General features: G+C 37.8%; 1 long non-coding RNA gene across 1 annotated transcript; it reads right to left on the reverse strand.

Moving 5' to 3' along the window:
- Positions 1 to 8,696: 8,696 nt before the first annotated feature.
- On the reverse strand, positions 8,697 to 17,824 carry LOC130992857 (uncharacterized). Its single transcript, XR_009091443.1, has 3 exons — positions 17,648 to 17,824; positions 9,456 to 9,522; positions 8,697 to 8,859 (listed from the first exon to the last, which is right to left on the reverse strand). It is a non-coding gene; the product is annotated as an uncharacterized LOC130992857 (long non-coding RNA).
- Between the last annotated feature and the right edge of the window lie 502 nt (positions 17,825 to 18,326).

Consider the following 18,326-nt stretch of genomic DNA (forward strand, 5'->3'; position numbering starts at 1 on the left):
TCTGAACTTTTGACCTTTGACTGATCTTCTGATACTGAAGCTTTTCAGTATCTTCATCTTTTCCGGGTCCCCACACCAAGACTGTAGGAAGTTCGGTGTCCTGCTTTTCAGTTCTGGAAACTTCAGCATTCTCTGTTTCCTGTTTCCTGAATTCATCAGCAGACTCATCAAAGACAACATAAGGTGTTTCTTCAACATAGAGAGTTTGAGAGTTAAACACTCGATAGGCTTTGCTGGATCGTTCAGTTCCAGAATATCCAAGAAAGATTCCTAGATCAGCCTTGCTATCAAAAGTGTTTAATCTCCTCTTATCATTGTTGTGGATGAAACACTTAGAACCGAAAGCATGAAAATAAGAGATTGAAGGCTTTCTGTTCTTCCATATCTCGTATGGAGTTTTTCCATGTCTTTGAGTGAGGAAGGAGCGATTTTGCGTGTAGCATGCGTTGTTGACTGCTTCTACCCAAAAATTCAAAGGGAGTTTTGATTCGGCTAGCATCGTCCTTGCTGCTTCCTTCAAAGACCTGTTTCTTCTTTCTGCAACTTCGTTCTGTTGTGGAGTCCTTGCTGCAGAAGTTTGATGACTGATTCCATGTTCCTCGCAATACTCACGGATGACAGTATTGAGGAATTCAGTCCCACGATCTGATCTGATGCTGATGATGTTGACTTCCTTTTCATCGCTTAGTCTTTTCAACAGCTTTGGCAATTCCTCCAATGTCTCTTTCTTGGTGAAGAGAAAGATAACCCAAGTATATCGTGAGAAATCATCCACGACAACTAAGGTGTACTTTCTGCCATTGTAGCTTCTTGGAGAGATGGGGCCAAACAGATCCATGTGAAGTAGTTGAAGAATCCTTCCAGAGGAGTGTCCTGTCGTTGACTTGAATGATGTCTGGAATCCCAAAATCAATCGTGTCCGATAGGGATCGTGTTTTTATAAGCACTTTTTGGTGTGAGTTATTTAAGTTGCAGGGCACCCAGCTGAAGATGTATTCATCTTACCATCCTCAAATCGACGGACAAACAAAAGTGGTGAATCAATGTTTAGAGCAATATCTTCGTTATTTTACCTCTAATCAGCCAAATGCATGGGAAAAATATTTGGCATGGCCAGAGTACTGGTATAACACCACTTATCAATGATCAATTAACATGAGGCCATTTGAAGTCGTGTATGAGAGGGCGGCTGTTCCAATTTCTGCACATGAACCCGAATCCACATTTGTTAGGTCCCGGAAGGTCTAGAATAGGTGTATGGGGAGGGGAATACACATATAGGCTATTTTTCAAAACTCACAATACAACCTTAAGAAGTTAACTGATCCTAGAGAGTAAGACTGATGTAACAGTTAACGAAGGTTGAAGACTGATACTGAAAAATACTTCAGTAAAGATATCAATTAAGTGCAAGACTTTAACTGATACACTCGTAGAGTTTCAGTCTTGAAACAAATAGATGAGTGTTATGAATCTTACTGACTATCCGAATATTTATCAGTTAGACTAATAACACTGGCAGCAGAAAACTTATCTTTTGAAAAAGTCTTTTATAAACATGTTGTTAGGTTAATGTTTCACTTTGCAATTAATCAGTTTCAGTTAAAGAGTCGATTATGCGCAGATAAGAAAGTAAAACTGAAATAATAAACGACAAAAGATTTTTTCATGATTCGGAACAAGTTCCTACGTCCACGGTCAGTTGATCACACTGACAAACACTCTGGCTTGTGCTTGCGGGTGCACAGTTAACCTTGAACTGAAAATACACTTTTCAGCACCAACACACTGGGTTGGATTTCTCAAACACTTAGCATGCACTGGGTACTAAGATATCTTGGAGTTAGAACACAGGTCTGAACTCCACACTACTCAAACACTCTTTTTGCTCAGTTAAAAAGGTGGTTCGAAGTACCAACTAGATTACGAAGAACAGACTCTTCAGTAATCATAACTTAGGCTTTGAATGAAATAGGAGATATGCCTAAGGATTTAAGAGAATGTGGGTAATCAGTATTCTGATTTTGGCTTTGTGAATTACCTTCTTCGATTTAAATTGTTGAATTTCTTGGAACGGCTGAGATGCGATTTTGGCAGCATTTCAGCTTGTGCTTTTGAATTGGTGAAGATTGAAGTGATCCTCGAGCGCTATTTTTAGGAGAGGTCTTGAATAGATCCGTTGGCGGAGATGGTCTTCAAGAATTCATCCGCTGTGAGTAATTCAAATTTGGGCTGAAGCTTCAATCTTCGAGGTTCCTTGTTTTGGTGAAAAATGTCTTCTCAGATTCAGGAGGCAGAGTCCATTTGAAAAGTAATCACCAGAAAAGAAGGCTCTACAGAGAAAAGGGCGATCCTCAATAATATATGCATTTAATGCGGCTGTACTTGAAAGTGTGTGGCTTCCTTTTAACGTTGGAGATTCAGTTCGAGGAAGAATGTCAACTGATACTTCACTTTAGTATTAGTCCGCTAATTCCACGTAGCCAGCATTTGATGAATCAGTCATAATTGATTCTCCAGTTAAGTCAAACATCAGTATTTGACTTTGCCTTTAATCGTAAACATCAGTTGGGCTCTTCAGTCTTCAATCCTCCGGTCTTCAGTTTTCAGAACACTAGAAAAACTAGAAAGCGAACTCTAACAGTTGAGTTCAAAGGATTCTAGTCTATTACAAAGAAAACCTAAGGATTTTGGTATCATCAAAACTAGAGCTACGATATTTCATTAAGTTTCCAACAATTTCCCCCTTTTTGATGATGCCAAAACCATACAATCAGTTCTAAAACAACCAGCGACTGAAAGCAAAAGGCAGGTGCTAAACAGGGTGAATACAATTCCCCCTTAACAAAAAAACCTATAAACTTGCACACCTCGGAAAAACCAAAACAGTTAAAGAGCATAATGAAGATATAACTAAAATAAGTAATCAGAGCCTGGACAAAAGGACATTGTCTTCAGGTTGAGGTCAAAAGGAGTTGTATTTTCATTTCAAAGTAACTGTTGAGAGATCAGTTTCAGTACATATCAAAATAAGAAAATACAGTTAAAACAAAAATCTGGATTTGTGTTGAACTCCATCTTGATCTTGCTCTTCATCTTCTTCTTCTTCTTCTTCTTCCTTTGCTTGATTCTTCTACACTTGTTTTCCATTGACTCAAGGTCTTACTGGTTCATCTTCCTTTTGAACTTCTGTAGATCCTTTTGCTTCACCAGCTTCGGTTTTTTATGGTTTTTCTTTGCCTTCTTTTCCCCCTTTTTGGCAACATCAAAAAGGAAAAAGGACTGATGCTGGAAGCAGTGATCAGATGATACCCAACTCCGTTTAACAAATGCTCGTGAGAAGGTTCGAGAGGAGTTTAATCAGATGAGGGACAGAAGAGGAAGACGCTAGTATGAGAGGAAAATGATGAGGAACAGGAGATTGAGGAGTGCTTGTGGAGATGAAGGTGGGGGATATGGGTGCATATGCAGAGCGCGGAAGAAAGACAAGGATAGAGAGGCCCTACATACGGACCTTAAAGGCTGGAGAGAGGGTGTAGGATGGAGAAAGTGGAAAAGTGTGTGAGAAGGGTGTGAGAAGGAAATATCGAATCAGTGACAGTCGTGAGGACTAACACTGTCGATTTGCCTGCACTAGGTCTATGTTGAGAAGACCATGTGCGGCGAGGGATGCCGGCGGACAACGAGTGAGGGCTTGTTGTTGTTGCCATGGTTGGAGGTATGCAAGATACATGAGATGAGCTTGATAACCAGTTGAAGTAACAATTGGAGGCTGTTACTTCAACTTGCATCCTCCAGAAGCTTAGAAGCTTCTTTGCACCTGGCATTATGATGGAAGACACTTGAATCGCCGGATACATGTGAGAGAAGAACGGAACTTGTCGGCAGAAAAGGGCAGCATCCTAGTGGTATGGTCCTTCGTAGACCAGGTAGGCGAGCGTCATTTTCCCACTTCATGACTTCTTCGTCATTGGTCTCTCCATGGTCGGAACAAGGTTTTCTGTAGAAATAGAATATTCTCACAGAAAAGTCTATGGAAGATGATAAGTTTGTGATGACGAAAAAGTATTAATGTCGCAGCCCGATTCCCAAACGCTAGTGATAGCGGGGTACGAGTATCGATACGACTAATATAAATGAATAAAGAACCATAGAACTAAACTGAACATCGGGCGGAAGCTTACATCAAAATATACTAAGGCAAAGCATTATAATTCGGCTCCAGGGTATATACGTCAACATCGTTATAACTTCTTGAATATCAGAAATTTCAAGAAGAAAAGCAAAGTAGGTACAACTTATTTTCCATAAGGAAGCATAATATCATGAGTCTCACAGCAAAGGCGTAACAATTATATGTATGAAGACATATAACCGTGAGTATATTGCTTGATTAGAAAGGAATAAGACATCATCTTACTAAGGTTTTATCAACATCAGAAGGAAAGCAAAGTACATCATCCTTAAGACTCTAACATCAAAGGAAAAACGGTGTAGAAACTTCATCAATGAAACCATCCCCACCAGCACCAGTCCAATCTCGCTCCAAAGCTTAGCCTGCACATTTAGAAAGATATGCAGGGCGTGAGTAATAATACTCAGTGGGCAAACGCCGAAAAACATCAAAGGCGCTCTTAGAGCTATATGTTTGAAACTTGCCATAACATCAGCAATACACAGAAATAAGTTTAGCATCAATGAAATCTGTGCATGCAGTTTTCATAATCATAACATCATAAGTAAACGATAGCGCTATCAAAGTATTCATCATGCATGTACCACATCTACAACTCATCATTATCGGTACTGAGAAGTAGGCCTCCCTCTCAAGTACCGTGACTGGCCGACCCGAAGACGGCTCACAGTCACCTCTGTGCACAAAATCCCGCTTGTGGCAGGACCGAATTCGTCTCATCAGTAGAGGGTAACATACAAGCTCAACATCAAAAATTGGCAAGTCAAACAGTTCTTAAACATCATTTATCTCAAATCATTTGATAAACTCATAAATATCATCATCAATCATTTTAGAAAGCTCATACGATAAATGTTTACTCAAAATATTGCCCACCTGTAGTCCTTCGCTTAAGCTCGGATAGGAATAGGTGACTTACTTCTTCGTCTCGCTCGGATCTTCATAAATCATCAACATCATCACGAAGGTTCATGTGATAAAACAACCTTAGTTAGTACTCAATACTGAAATCCAAACTCGTCTCAACAATAACTTCTCACTCAACGTCTATTTACCCAGTAAAACTAAATCCCTAGGCATACTCGACCTCTAAGGATTCACGACTTACTCTCGATTTAACTCTCAACTCTGACTATACTCATAGCAGACAAGCACATAGGCAAGTATAACACATAAGCATACAACTCACACATAAACATATCACAACAAACAAACATAAGTTTGACTCGGAGACCAGAGCAGAGAAATGCTCGGTGGTCAAGGTGGAAAAACTCAGCAGAGCGGAGCGGAGCAGCTCGGCGGAACTGCGGAAAATACTCGCCAGGGCAGAGGAATCAACTTGCCAAGGCAGCGAAATCATGAACTCTCTAGCATAGACGAACTCTCTGTCGCCAGAGGAATCAAACATCGGAGGACTCGATCGTCAGAGGATTCGACATCAGAGGAATCAGACATCAGAGGAATCGATCGTCAGAGGAATCGATCTCAGAGAAATCGAATTCAGAGGAATCGATCTCAGAGGAATCGAACTCAGAGGAATCGATCGTAAGTCAGAGAAATGAACTCGCTGGCAGGGCAGCGGGGAAAAGAACTCTCTGGCATGCCCGCGGGGAAACGATTTCTCTGGCATATCCAGGGAATGACTTCTCGGCTGAGTAGAGCAAGACTCAAGACAGAACGACGCAAGTCAAGAGCAACTCGAGAAACTCATCAACTTTTTCATTCCCAGAAATCATCAAACACTCTCAAACATCAGAAATACTAACACTCTACATCATGACCAACTCAAAAACTCATTTTAAACACTAATTCATCAACATCACGTTAATCCTTTCATATATTCATGCTCATCATCAAATCGTCATTCAAGACATAACCTCAGGGATTTTCCCAAATTCTTATATCAAACTGGTTTTGTAAAAATCATGTCTCAAGACTCAGCTTTGCAAAATACATCTTAATCACCTCAAATCAACACATATAACATTTTTCTCACCCCAATTTTAGAAATGAACCAGAAAGATTTTTAAAGGGCATGAACCCTAATTTTCAAAAATGACGAAAAAGGTGGAGGGGGAAGTTTCTCATGCTTCAATCATCCTTCTATACACATATATCACATAATAAAGTCTAGATCCAAAAGATCAGAACACACATATATCTCACAGAGGTCTAGATCCAAAAGATCAGGACACTTACTCAAATAATTTCAAGAAAAGGAAATCTTCTCTCTATTCTTCAAGCATCAAACTCCACTAATCTTCTTGAATCAAGAGTAGAAAGTGTTTAAGGACTAGATTTAGTGGAGGATTTCATCATAGTTATGTCTTTAGAAGCTCGAACTTGGTCTCCAATGGAGGAGAGAAAGAATGGCGTGAGGGGGAGAGAAGAAGGTGAAGGGCCGAAAATGATGAGAATGACGGAAAGAGAGAGAAACTCTTGGTATTAAACAAGATTCTTATTCCTTAAGATAAGAAGCATTAAATGCTCAAATAGTATCTTGTCTCCCCCTTAGCAGCAAGTCTCATCCGCCAATTATCCACATGTGGGAAAAGAGATTATAAAAATTGGTAATGAGTGTGGGAATGTGTGCGGTGGTAATTTAAATCATGTACTACCACAATTACTCAAATACAGTGCACACGTATCAAATAAATCACATAACGTCAATCAAATAACTCACAAAGTTATCACATTAAAATGGATCATCACTCGTCATTAATCCAATCGTCACTCTTGCTTAATCCTCTTTATAGTGACTCTCAATCACTACCTCAACTTTATCTCTCGTCTTTCATCTCAACATCAAAAATCAATCAGCATCTTTATCTCAACTCTAACATCATTCTCAAAGCTATCAACATCTCTATTTTACTCTTATTACCATCCATCGATAATTTCCTCTCGATTTTAATAAGCTAGTCTTTAACTCTCAAAGTTCTCAATGGTATTTCGATGCTACTTCAAGGTAATATCATCAAGGGTTCTCTCCCTCTCTTCCTCGCCTCTATGTCAAACTCGTTATTCCTATTTTTCTTAATAGGACAGTCAAACTCTGATAACTCGGTATCCGAAAATTCTATTCCCGGTGGTCGGAAGTAAAATAAAAATCTTAACTCCATTCAATCAGCATCTCTAACTCGATTCATTTCTCAAATCTCATCACTCTACCTCCATCATTGGTTTGTCCACTTATAACTCATAATCTCGCATCTCGACATCTCATAATTCTCAATAGTGTTAAAACACTATCTCTCGACATAAGGAAAAGTACGGGGTGTTACAGTTAAGGCAAAAGACATTTTAAAAATACAAAGATTATCGATTTTTGTGCCTTAAACCAATTTTAAAAGAAAATTTCACGTCTGCCATCATTGTAAAGACGTGTGCCTCAAAAGTAGAGAAAATTAAATCGAGGTTTACTTGTCAAATCAACGAAAATTTGTAGAATTTTGTTGTTAAGGCAATGAAAGAGGCGGGACAGATTAAAACAATTTTAAAAGCAAATTAAAAGTTCTGTCCAGCAAGGATATCAGTTAAAAGTTTCCAACAATTAGTTAAGACATTCGAAAAAGTTCGATTTTGTCAAAACTAGGGTACATAACTAAATTAACTGATATATTATAAAAGTTAAAGTACTTACTGCATCTTTAGGATCTGACTGATATCTCGCACAAACTCCGACTGATATCTCGCATAAACTCCGACTGATATTTCAAAACTAGCGCTTTGCAGCATCCATATGAGCATCTTTAGGATCTGACTGATATCTCGCACAATCTCCGACTGGAAAAGCTATGTCTGGTCTGCTTGCAGTTAAGTAAAGTAGTGATCCAATGATTTCTCTGTATTTAGTTGATGATACAGATTTTCCTTCAGTTCCTGGATCCACTTTCCAGTTGGTGTTCATTGGAATCTTTACTGAATGCCAAACTTGTTTATCAGTTCCTTGGCATACTTTGACTGATTGATCAAGATTTCTTCTTTAGTCTACTTCACTAGTAATCCCAAAAAGAAAATCATTTCTCCATCATTCACATCTGGAATTTATTCGTCATGATATCAACAAACTTTTTGCACATCCTTTCGGATTTAGATCCGAAGATGATGTCATCAACGTAAATCTGAACAAGTAGAAGATCTTCTCCTTCTTTCAGTGTGAACAGAGTTCTGTCACTGATCCTTTCTTAAATCCTTGTTCTAGTGGATACTTAGAGATAGTATCATACCATGCTCTTGGTGCTTGTTTCAATCCATACAGCGTCTTCTTCTGTCGCAGCCCGCCCTAACTAAGGATAGTTAAGACGAGTGATCTACGACTAAGGATGGGATTAAAGAATAAGGGGAAGAAAGGGGCGTCATTTGGAACCGTAAAACTTACTCACCTTGATAAAACTCGTCATTTTTACTCATTAATACTCCATTGAAAACAGTCTATGTAAGACAACATAAAAACTTAATAAATATCATTAATCAAGTTGTACATCAGATGAAACCATTCTCTTAAGACTCAAAGTATGACATAACATACTATAACATCAACAACATCTTGCAGCGGAAAGTAGCTAGACATATGTATGAAGACATATTCTAGACAGGTTAACTATTTATTAACAACCCTGGAGACTCCGCTCATTGCAGCACCATCACCACATCAGCTCAACCTGCACATTTAGAAAACATATGCAGGGCTGAGTACAAAAAGCACTCAGTGAACACATGCCAAACATCTCATCTCATCTCATGCTTATAAAGCTGTAAATATTGTCATTGCCATTTCATATGCATAATACAAGGGATTTGTAGAAAGGCCTTGTATTAGCTAAACTCATTTTCATTTCCTCAAAGTTGTCTGCGCAGACTTTTCTCATCAAGTATGTATCATATCTGTTATAACATCAAGTACTGAGAGGGAGGCCTCCCTCTGCAGCACTGTGATCGGCCAACCCGCTCGATGACTCACGACCACCTCAGTGTACACAAATCCTTACTAGTATCTACACTAGCATAGGACCGAATTCTTCATCTCAAGCAGATAGATAACATACCAAAACATCAAAAATTTGGCAATGCAATAACTTCAATATAACATCCTTCATATAATAATTTCCTTCATTTCATTTCATTTCATAAAGAACCATTCATCATTTGATCATTTTCATAAAATCGAAACTTAACAATTATATCATGTCATTCATTTCATTTCGTATAAGAGGCCTGTATGCAGGGGATCTCTATATACGTGTTTAAGAAAGCCCACCTCGTTGTGTCTCTGTATCAATGAGTATCGTCACTCTCTCCCTCAAGTCGTTACTTCCCAAAAGGACCTTCATCGTTATGAAGAATCAGTGAGAAGTTATTAAAGAAAACTCGATTAATATTCTAATCTCTTTTATGAAACATTAGTATCTCTAATGTTCATCTCTCTTTTGACCTCAAATCCTAATTTCACTAAGAAATTATAATGATTATTTGATGATATATCAAAGTATTCACTAAAAATTTCGGCATGACCTATTCATACATAATGTCAGCCACGAGATTTCAACGCGTGAATCTCACTACGTGAACTCGTCTCTCAACTCAAAACTTAACATCTTGACATCTCTTCAACGCAAACCAACAATTCAAAATCATCAAAACTCTTTATCAGTAAACTATCATTTATACTCGAAACCAAATGTTCGAGTGTCAGATACTAACATTTATGTGCGTTAATCATAACTCTCACACTCACTCCATTTAGACACATAATCGACAACAAACTCAAATATTAAATCATATCTTAACAATTTAACATGCTCATAATTCTCGATTAAATCTCGGACTTAGTAATTAAATACTAAATTCCAACTTTAATTAATAACATGTTTCTCTAATTTATTTATCTCATTTAAACTAATAAATCTAATCCATGCTAATTTCTCATACTTGGTCATTTTATATGCATTTCTCATGCAACTCAAAAACCTCGATAACTTACTAATCATGCTCTTCAAAATTTAACGTCAAATAAACTTTGAAATTTTACATACCTCGTTGAGCCTGGTGTGATGGTGCGCTGAGCTCACGGTTGTTAATAACTATTAGCCTAGTGACTCATTCTAGACTAAACTCAAGACTTCAAATTCAGAGCTTTCCTTCGCTCTGATACCACTCTGTCGCAGCCCGCCCTAACTAAGGATAGTTAAGACGAGTGATCTACGACTAAGGATGGGATTAAAGAATAAGGGGAAGAAAGGGGCGTCATTTGGAACCGTAAAACTTACTCACCTTGATAAAACTCGTCATTTTTACTCATTAATACTCCAATAATTCATAAAGTCTTACTAACATTGCATTAACTCATATGCACTGCTAGTTCACTTACATGACTTCACATACGCCACATATCTCAACTTAAAATCGAGCATCGCTCGTCTCTGGCCTTATGACTCACGGCCTTCATCAAATTTGAACCTCGGTGTTCAAATTAATCTAAGTAAATTATACGTGCAATATTTAATAAATATAAACACATATAAACTCAAATCATTCAAATAAAAATCAAATATTCACATCCGGGCATCAAACCATTCGGTCCTCATGCTTCTCGTTTCTAACATTCCTCGAAAATTCCCAAATTAATCTAGCATGCTCATGTGATATCGTAGAACACATATATGCAATAATATTCATCATGCAACGTCCCAAACTTCACGAATTTAAATAATCATATTCTAAAAACTTATACAATTTTCGTGCTTGGAAAAATACGAATTTAATATATATCGATCCTAGCATACCCCTAAGCACAAATATCAAGTCAAAACGATCAAACAAAAATCGAAAGACAAGCTAATATGTGAAAAACGGGGCTGCCCTCATGGGTTTCATAGCTACGGTTCGTTCCGTTCTTACTCTCTTCATTAAACATGCTCGATATCTACCCAAGAACATCATACTAAAATTTCACGACGATCCGACGTCGTTTCAAAATAAAGTCGAGAATCGACGTTTTTCGACGTCGACGAAAATCGAAAAGAAAACCATCAAAACGTAGGTAGAGATCTTACCTACTTAGATACGTGATCGAAAAGATGAATCGGCGCTCGTCTCGGTGCTCAAATCGGAGCTTGAAAGCTCCAACCCAAGCAAAAATGGTGTTATGCGTGAATGGTGTGTGTTTAGTGTGTTTGTGTGTGTGTGCTGCGTGAGTTGGCTGATATAGAGGGGTTTGGGCGGTTGGGGGGTGGTTAAGGGTAGGGTAGGTTAGATATTTAGTCGTTAAATATCTCATTTCGTCTCGTCTCGTCTCGTTTTAACGACTAACTACCCATACTCTTCGTTACTCGCCCTCTCAACTCCTACTCACTTTCATTATACTCGTAATTCTATATAAATATAGAAAACACAAGCTCGTTCTCGAAATTCTGATAAACGAGCTCGGTTCGTTTATCGAGAAATCCCGGTTTACTATTCACTCGTCGTCCAAAAATAAAAACTTTCATTATTGGACTCGTATCGAAAAACTAAGAATATTTCTCGACGACGTGAACGTAAGATTTTGAAAGTCGACAAAAAGACGAAATAGCCGTATTTTACTATTCATCATCAAAAAGTAAAAAATTTCAAAAACGTCTTAACGGACTCAGATTTCACTTCCGAGTTCACCGTTCTCATTCAAATAATTATCTAGAATTATTCAAATACTCAAACTCAAATACGGATATAAAATCCCACATCATCCTCACATCATCAAAAGAACATCTCAACATCTTTAAAATAACAAGAAAACTTCATATAACTCTTAATCTCTTTACAAAGTAAATCAAACAAGGGATCTAAACCCTAATTACTCAAACTCAATCAATTAAACACGTCATCAAAAGCCCTGGGTATGACATCTTCAGCTTGTACACCTTGTCTGGTCCAGCAACTTCAAAGCCTGGAGGTTGTTCAACGTAGACTTCATCAGTGAGCACTTCATTGAGAAATGCACACTTCACATCCATCTGGTGTACTTTGAATCTCTTGTGGGCGGCATAGGCTAAGAAAAGTCTAACTGCTTCCAGTCTAGCAACATGGGCAAAGGTTTCATCGTAGTCGATTCTTTCTTCTTGACTGTATCCTTTGGCCACTAGCCTTGCTTTGTTTCTGACCACATTGTCTTTCCCATCCTTTTTATTCTTGAAGATCCATTTAAATCCAATAACTTTTGTACCATCTTGGCGATCCACTAGTTCCCAAACTAAATTCCTGTTGAATTCGCTTAATTCTTCTTGCATCGCGATAACCCAATGAGTGGATTTCAGTGATTCTTCAACATGTTTAGGTTATGCTTCTGACAAGAAATAGCTGAAGTTTTCATCTTCATTGATGCAGTTCTGGTTGATGTCGTAGACGAGGTTGCATATTGATCTTCGAGTCTTCACACCGGCGAATGGTTCTCCAATGATGTTGTCCTTGGAATGTAGTTCAAATCATCTTTTGTATTTCCTGATTTCTTCTGGTGAGGGTTGAGGATCTTCGGTCAGGGTAGATAGTGGTCCTTCATTTGACTGTTGTTGCGTGTTGCCTCTAGTTGCTTCACGTGGAGAGAGGTGTTGAACTGGTGGTGTAGTAGGCTCTACACGCTATTCAGTTGCAGTTTCTCTGGTTTCTCCAATCGTTGGAGTTCCCCCTTGACTGATGTCTTCTGTAGCAACTTCAGTTGGACCTTTAGTCCTTTGACTGATTTTCTGATACTGATGTTTTTCAGTATCTTCATCTCTTCTTGGTCCCCACACCAACACTTCTGTAGGTTCGGTGCTTCTCATTTCAATATTGGAAACTCCAATGTTCTTATCATTTTCTTCAGTTTCTTGTTTCCTGAAATCATCAAGAGACTCATCAAAAATAACATGAGGTGTTTCTTCCACAACTAGAGTTTGAGAGTTAAACACCCGATAGGTTTTGCTGGATTCTTCAGTACTAGAGTGTCCAAGGAAAAATGCTGGATCAGCCTTGCTATCTAATGTGTTGAATTTTCTTTTATAATTGTTATGAATGAAACACCTAGAACCGAAAGCATGAAAATAAGAAATGGTTGGCTTCCTGTTCTTCCATAGTCCGTATGGAGTTTTCACATGTCTTTGAGTAACGAAGAAGCGATTCTGGGTATAGCAAGCATTGTTAACGGCTTCAGCCCAAAATTTCAGTGGTAGTTTTGATTCTGCTAGCATCGTCCTTGCAGCTTCCTTCAAAAACCTGTTTCTTCTTTCAGCTACTCCATTTTGCTGTGGAGTTCTTGCTGCAGAGGTTTGGTGACTGATCTCTTGTTCCTCGCAGTAGTTTCGAATTACTTAAGTTAGGAATTCAGTCCCTCTATCAGATCTGATACTGATGATGTTGATGCCTTTTTCAACACTTAGTCTTTTCATCAGTTTTGGTAGGACCGTCAGTGTCTCACTTTTCCTGTATAGATAGGTAACCCAGGTATATCGTGAATAATCATCTACAACTACCAAGGTATATTTTCTACCATTATAACTTCTGGGAGACACTGGACCGCAAAGATCCATGTGAAGCAGTTGAAGAACTCTTTCAGAGGAGTGTCCTATTTTTTACTTGAATGAGGTTCTTGTTTGCCTTCTTCTTTGACATGCTTCATATTCTTGCTTCTTCTGAAACACAATAGAAGACAATCCTTCTACTAGTTGATATTTAGCAAGTTTGTTGATCGTTTTGAAGTTGAGGTGGTTGAGCCTTCTGTGCCATAGCCAGTTGAGCTCTGAGCTGCTCTTGCTGATGAGGCAAGTTTCAAGTGGGCTATCTTCCCATGAAATAATTTAGAGATTTCCTTACTTGATTCTTCTCAGCACCATCTTCTTCTGGCTATTTCTCACAATGAACTCATCCTTCATGATCTTCACTGCGAATCCGCTGTCACAAAATTGACTTACAAACAACAAGTTATATTTTAGTCCAGAAATATAGCTAACATTACTGATACTGGGGTTACCCATGTTGAGCACACCACAACTGAAGGAATATTAAACTGAATTAATACTCGATTTGCCCCGAAGATCAGTTTCTTGGATTATTATTAATTTCTCATACGACGATTAATCCCTAACATGCCCCTATGAATTTAAGTGCTGCACATTGGAGTTCAGAAATACCTGAAGAATTCAGAAGAATTCGTCAAACTCGCAGCTGAACAGATCAGTCAGCTTCAAGCCTTCGTTTGAAACCTCAAACGTCCTCAAGTCATATTTTTCCTAGAAATACGACTTCTTCATCTTTGAGAGAGATTTCCGTGGCCGCCTATTTCGCCTGAATCGGAGTTCTGAGGAGGAAGTTATGGCCATTCTCCCGAAACTGCCAGAACTTGATTTCCTGCGAAAATCTGACTCCAGCTCAGATCTTCTGAACTGTATCCCGCTCAGCTTTCACCGTTGGATGGACAACGAGCTGTGAAAGTCCCAAGAGAGAATTCTGCCTTTCACGTCTGGCGCCTCTCTACTCTCTCAAAACCCTAATTAATTAGTGTGTGTGTGTTTCCTGAGAGCAGACAGCTGTATTTAAATAAATAAAAATAAGCTGTGGGACGCCAGAAAACTTGTGATGAGCGAATTCTGTCTCTGCTAGGGCAAGGAGACTTTGGGCCAGTCCAGGGACCAGATACAAGGAATAATGATGGGCCTCAAACAAATTAATTCTCCATGGCCAGCCCAGACCATAATTAATTTATAAATAATAGTTCATTCCATTAGAGAACTGTCGCAGCCCGGTTCCGACACTAGTAATAGCGGAGACCGAGTATCGATACGACTAATAAAAGAAAGGAGAAGATAGAAAGAATACATAGAACAACTACAGAAGCTCACAAAGAAACATGCAAAGGAAAGATCATCATAATTCATCAAAAGGGTATAATCGCCAACATCGTCATAGCTCGATAAATATCAAGAATCTCGACATGAAAAGCAAAACAAGTATAGCTCAATTTTTATGTAGAGTCATAATATTCAGAGTGTGATAACAAAAGGTGAACCGACTATATGTATGAAGACACATAATCGTGAGTAAACTGCTTGATTTAATATAACATAACTTCATATCAAAACTCTATCGACAAAACAGACATACGATAGAGAAAGAAAACGTCAACCCGAAACATTCCCCACCAGCATCGCACCATACTCCCCCTCCGCTTATCCTGCACGTTTAGAAATACATGCAGGGCGTGAGTACATAAATACTCAGTGGGCATATCGCCGAAAACAAAGCTGCTCATAGAGCTATAAATTGACCTTGCCACATCTCAGCAAAACACAGGGATAACAGTTAGAAAATCTCGTGCATGTAGTTAAAACTCAACATCATCAATAAATGAATGAATGACTCGAATGACTGCAGTCAAAACTCAGCAAGTAAGTACCACATCTACAACTCAACATCATCTCAACTCAGATACTGAGAAGTAGGCCTCCTTCTCAAGCACCGTGATCGGCCGATTCGCTCAACGGCTCACAGTCACCTCAGTGTACACTAGCCCTGGCAGGATAGCTATCAACTGCCTAGGACCCGATCGTCTCATCTCAACTCATCAGTAGAGGGTAAACATACAAGCTCAACATCATCATAAAAAAATATTGGCAAGTCAATAATTCTCAAACATCATCATAATCTCAAAACATCAAAACATCTTATAATTTCATCATCATTTAAAACAGTTTAGAAAAGCTCTTAAACTGTATACTCAAAATAATGCCCACCTGAAGACCTTACTCAAAATCTCCCGTCAAAGCGGAGTTACTTACTTCCTTGCTCTGCTCGTGTCTTCAGGGATCATCATCATCATCGAAGGTTCATGTCATAAAATGAATCTCGATTAGAAACTCATTGACTAATTCTCGAGCCTTAACTCATGCTCTATCTCATATTCTATCTCCTTACTCAACTCTATATAAAGTCTCCACTCATCTCAAATCCTTAAGTTCAAGGATAGGTTTCAAGAAACTCATGGTTCTAAGTCTTGATTTATCTCTCATATAAGGCTTGTCTAATCTCATTCAAACACATAGGCAACACAATCACATAAGGCACATAAGAATCACAATCAAACATCATCAAAACATGCTCTGTTTTTACACTGACTCAATTTCAAAATTTAATCCGTTCTGACTCTGATATCTCCTGGCCTCGAGAGTCATACTAAAAGAAAGATATTCGAGTCTAGTTTCATATAAAAAAAAGTAGAGTCGAAAACTCCAAGTGGTTTGAGAGATATGACGTTTTTACCACGATCTACCATTTCTGGCAGTTTTGTGCAACCGAAAGTTACCATTTTTGAAAAAAAGTAAACGTTGTCAAACTGGGCTCAACTTTGGTGGATATCTAGCTAACATAATAAGGTTGATACCATAAAAATTTGGAAAGCTAGATCACACAGGAAGCTACTGAAATGAATGACTCTTTCTCCTGTTCTCTGAAATTCTCGGTAGTAATGTGCAGTTTAGGTTTTGTATTTTAAAGAAATATCAAACGAAGTTGAAATGGCTTGAAATTTTACCAGGGTACTCAAGACTCATTTAGGGACTTGTTATAAAAGTTTCAAAACTATTTAACAGCGAAAAACCGTCGATCACAGTAGGTCAGTAAGCCTACAAAAATTCACCAAAATCTCATCTCAAACTCTTTAAATGTTCAACCACATCAAAACGATCGAGCGATTCAAAAGATATACTCAACCTCAAATCTTCTCATCTCATATCATTCTCGAACATCAACTCAAAGAAAAAGCAAATCTCACTTTAACTCAATTAAATTCTCATGGCAAACCATAGCCAATATCCTCAACATATATTTATTTCATGCTCAAGATTATATACTTAACTGATTTCACACAATTAACACATAGATTTATTAATAACCCTAGTTTTTATTAAACTAAATCCTTTGAAAATATCACTAATCATGTATAATCTATTGATCAAATCATAGATCTAACATCCTAGGTTACCAATTAGCACAAATCAACATCATATAACAAGATCACATATAGATACAAATATATGTCATCTTCTTCCTCAAACTAACACTTTTCATTTTTCACTTCTCAACCTCAAGCTTCAATCTCATCCATCATTAATCATCTAGATCATCTCATAAACTCAAATCCATCATCTATACATCAATTGATCCATAGGATCTCAACATCCCAATTTTAGGTAAACTAACCTAATAGAAAATCTATATCTCATGGCTAATCATCAAGATATTCATATATATCATCCCAATAATCATCAATCATCATATAACGCAAGCCAATTCAAGAAAATAAACAACAAAATTTCGTAGGGTTTCAAGCCCCAAATTTTCGAAAATTTCATAGAAATAAGTTGGGTGATTTTCTTGCTCAATCATGATCATATACTCATTCACATATCATTAATATGATCAAATAAATAATCTAAGATCACTTACTCAGGGATTTAAAAGGTGATCAAGACTTTGCTCCAACTTTGATCTTAGCTCTAGCTTCTTGAATTTGATGAGATATGCTAGTATTTGATTGGATTGGATGGTGGATTATTTCATAGTAGTGTTTGATGAAGCTTCTCTAAGCTTTCATCAATGGACAACAATGGAGGAAAAGAGAGTATTGAGAGAGAGAGAGGGGGTCGAGAATGGGGAAGAGAAGGGAGGGGGTGTGCGTGAGTTCTTTGTAGAATTAGGATGAATAATTTGATCAAATATCTAATCCCACTTGTATTAAAATATTATCCCAACATTTTCACTTTACAATTAATGCATGTCCCCTTAACTCCAACCTCCTAATCCACTTGCCATTTAAGATATAAGCATGTGGTAAAAAAAAAATATCTGAAGTGTAGTATTAGTGGAATTAATGTAATTATGTATCTCTCTCTTGATAAAATAAAACTACACTTTATTTACTCATGTGATAAAATAAAATAATAGTAACACCAAAAATAGTGTACTCGAAAATATCACATCTCATGTCTCAGTAAAATATTTCTCATAAAATGCTGATATGCAAAATAATAATAGCTGTATGCTATTTCCCGATTTTAAAAATAATCTCATTCTCTAAAATCTCAAAAATAATCCGTGTTAACATAACACGAAAAAAAAATCATAC

This window comes from Salvia miltiorrhiza, chromosome 7 (genome assembly GCF_028751815.1).
Source record: "Salvia miltiorrhiza cultivar Shanhuang (shh) chromosome 7, IMPLAD_Smil_shh, whole genome shotgun sequence".
Taxonomy (NCBI): Eukaryota; Viridiplantae; Streptophyta; class Magnoliopsida; order Lamiales; family Lamiaceae; genus Salvia; species Salvia miltiorrhiza.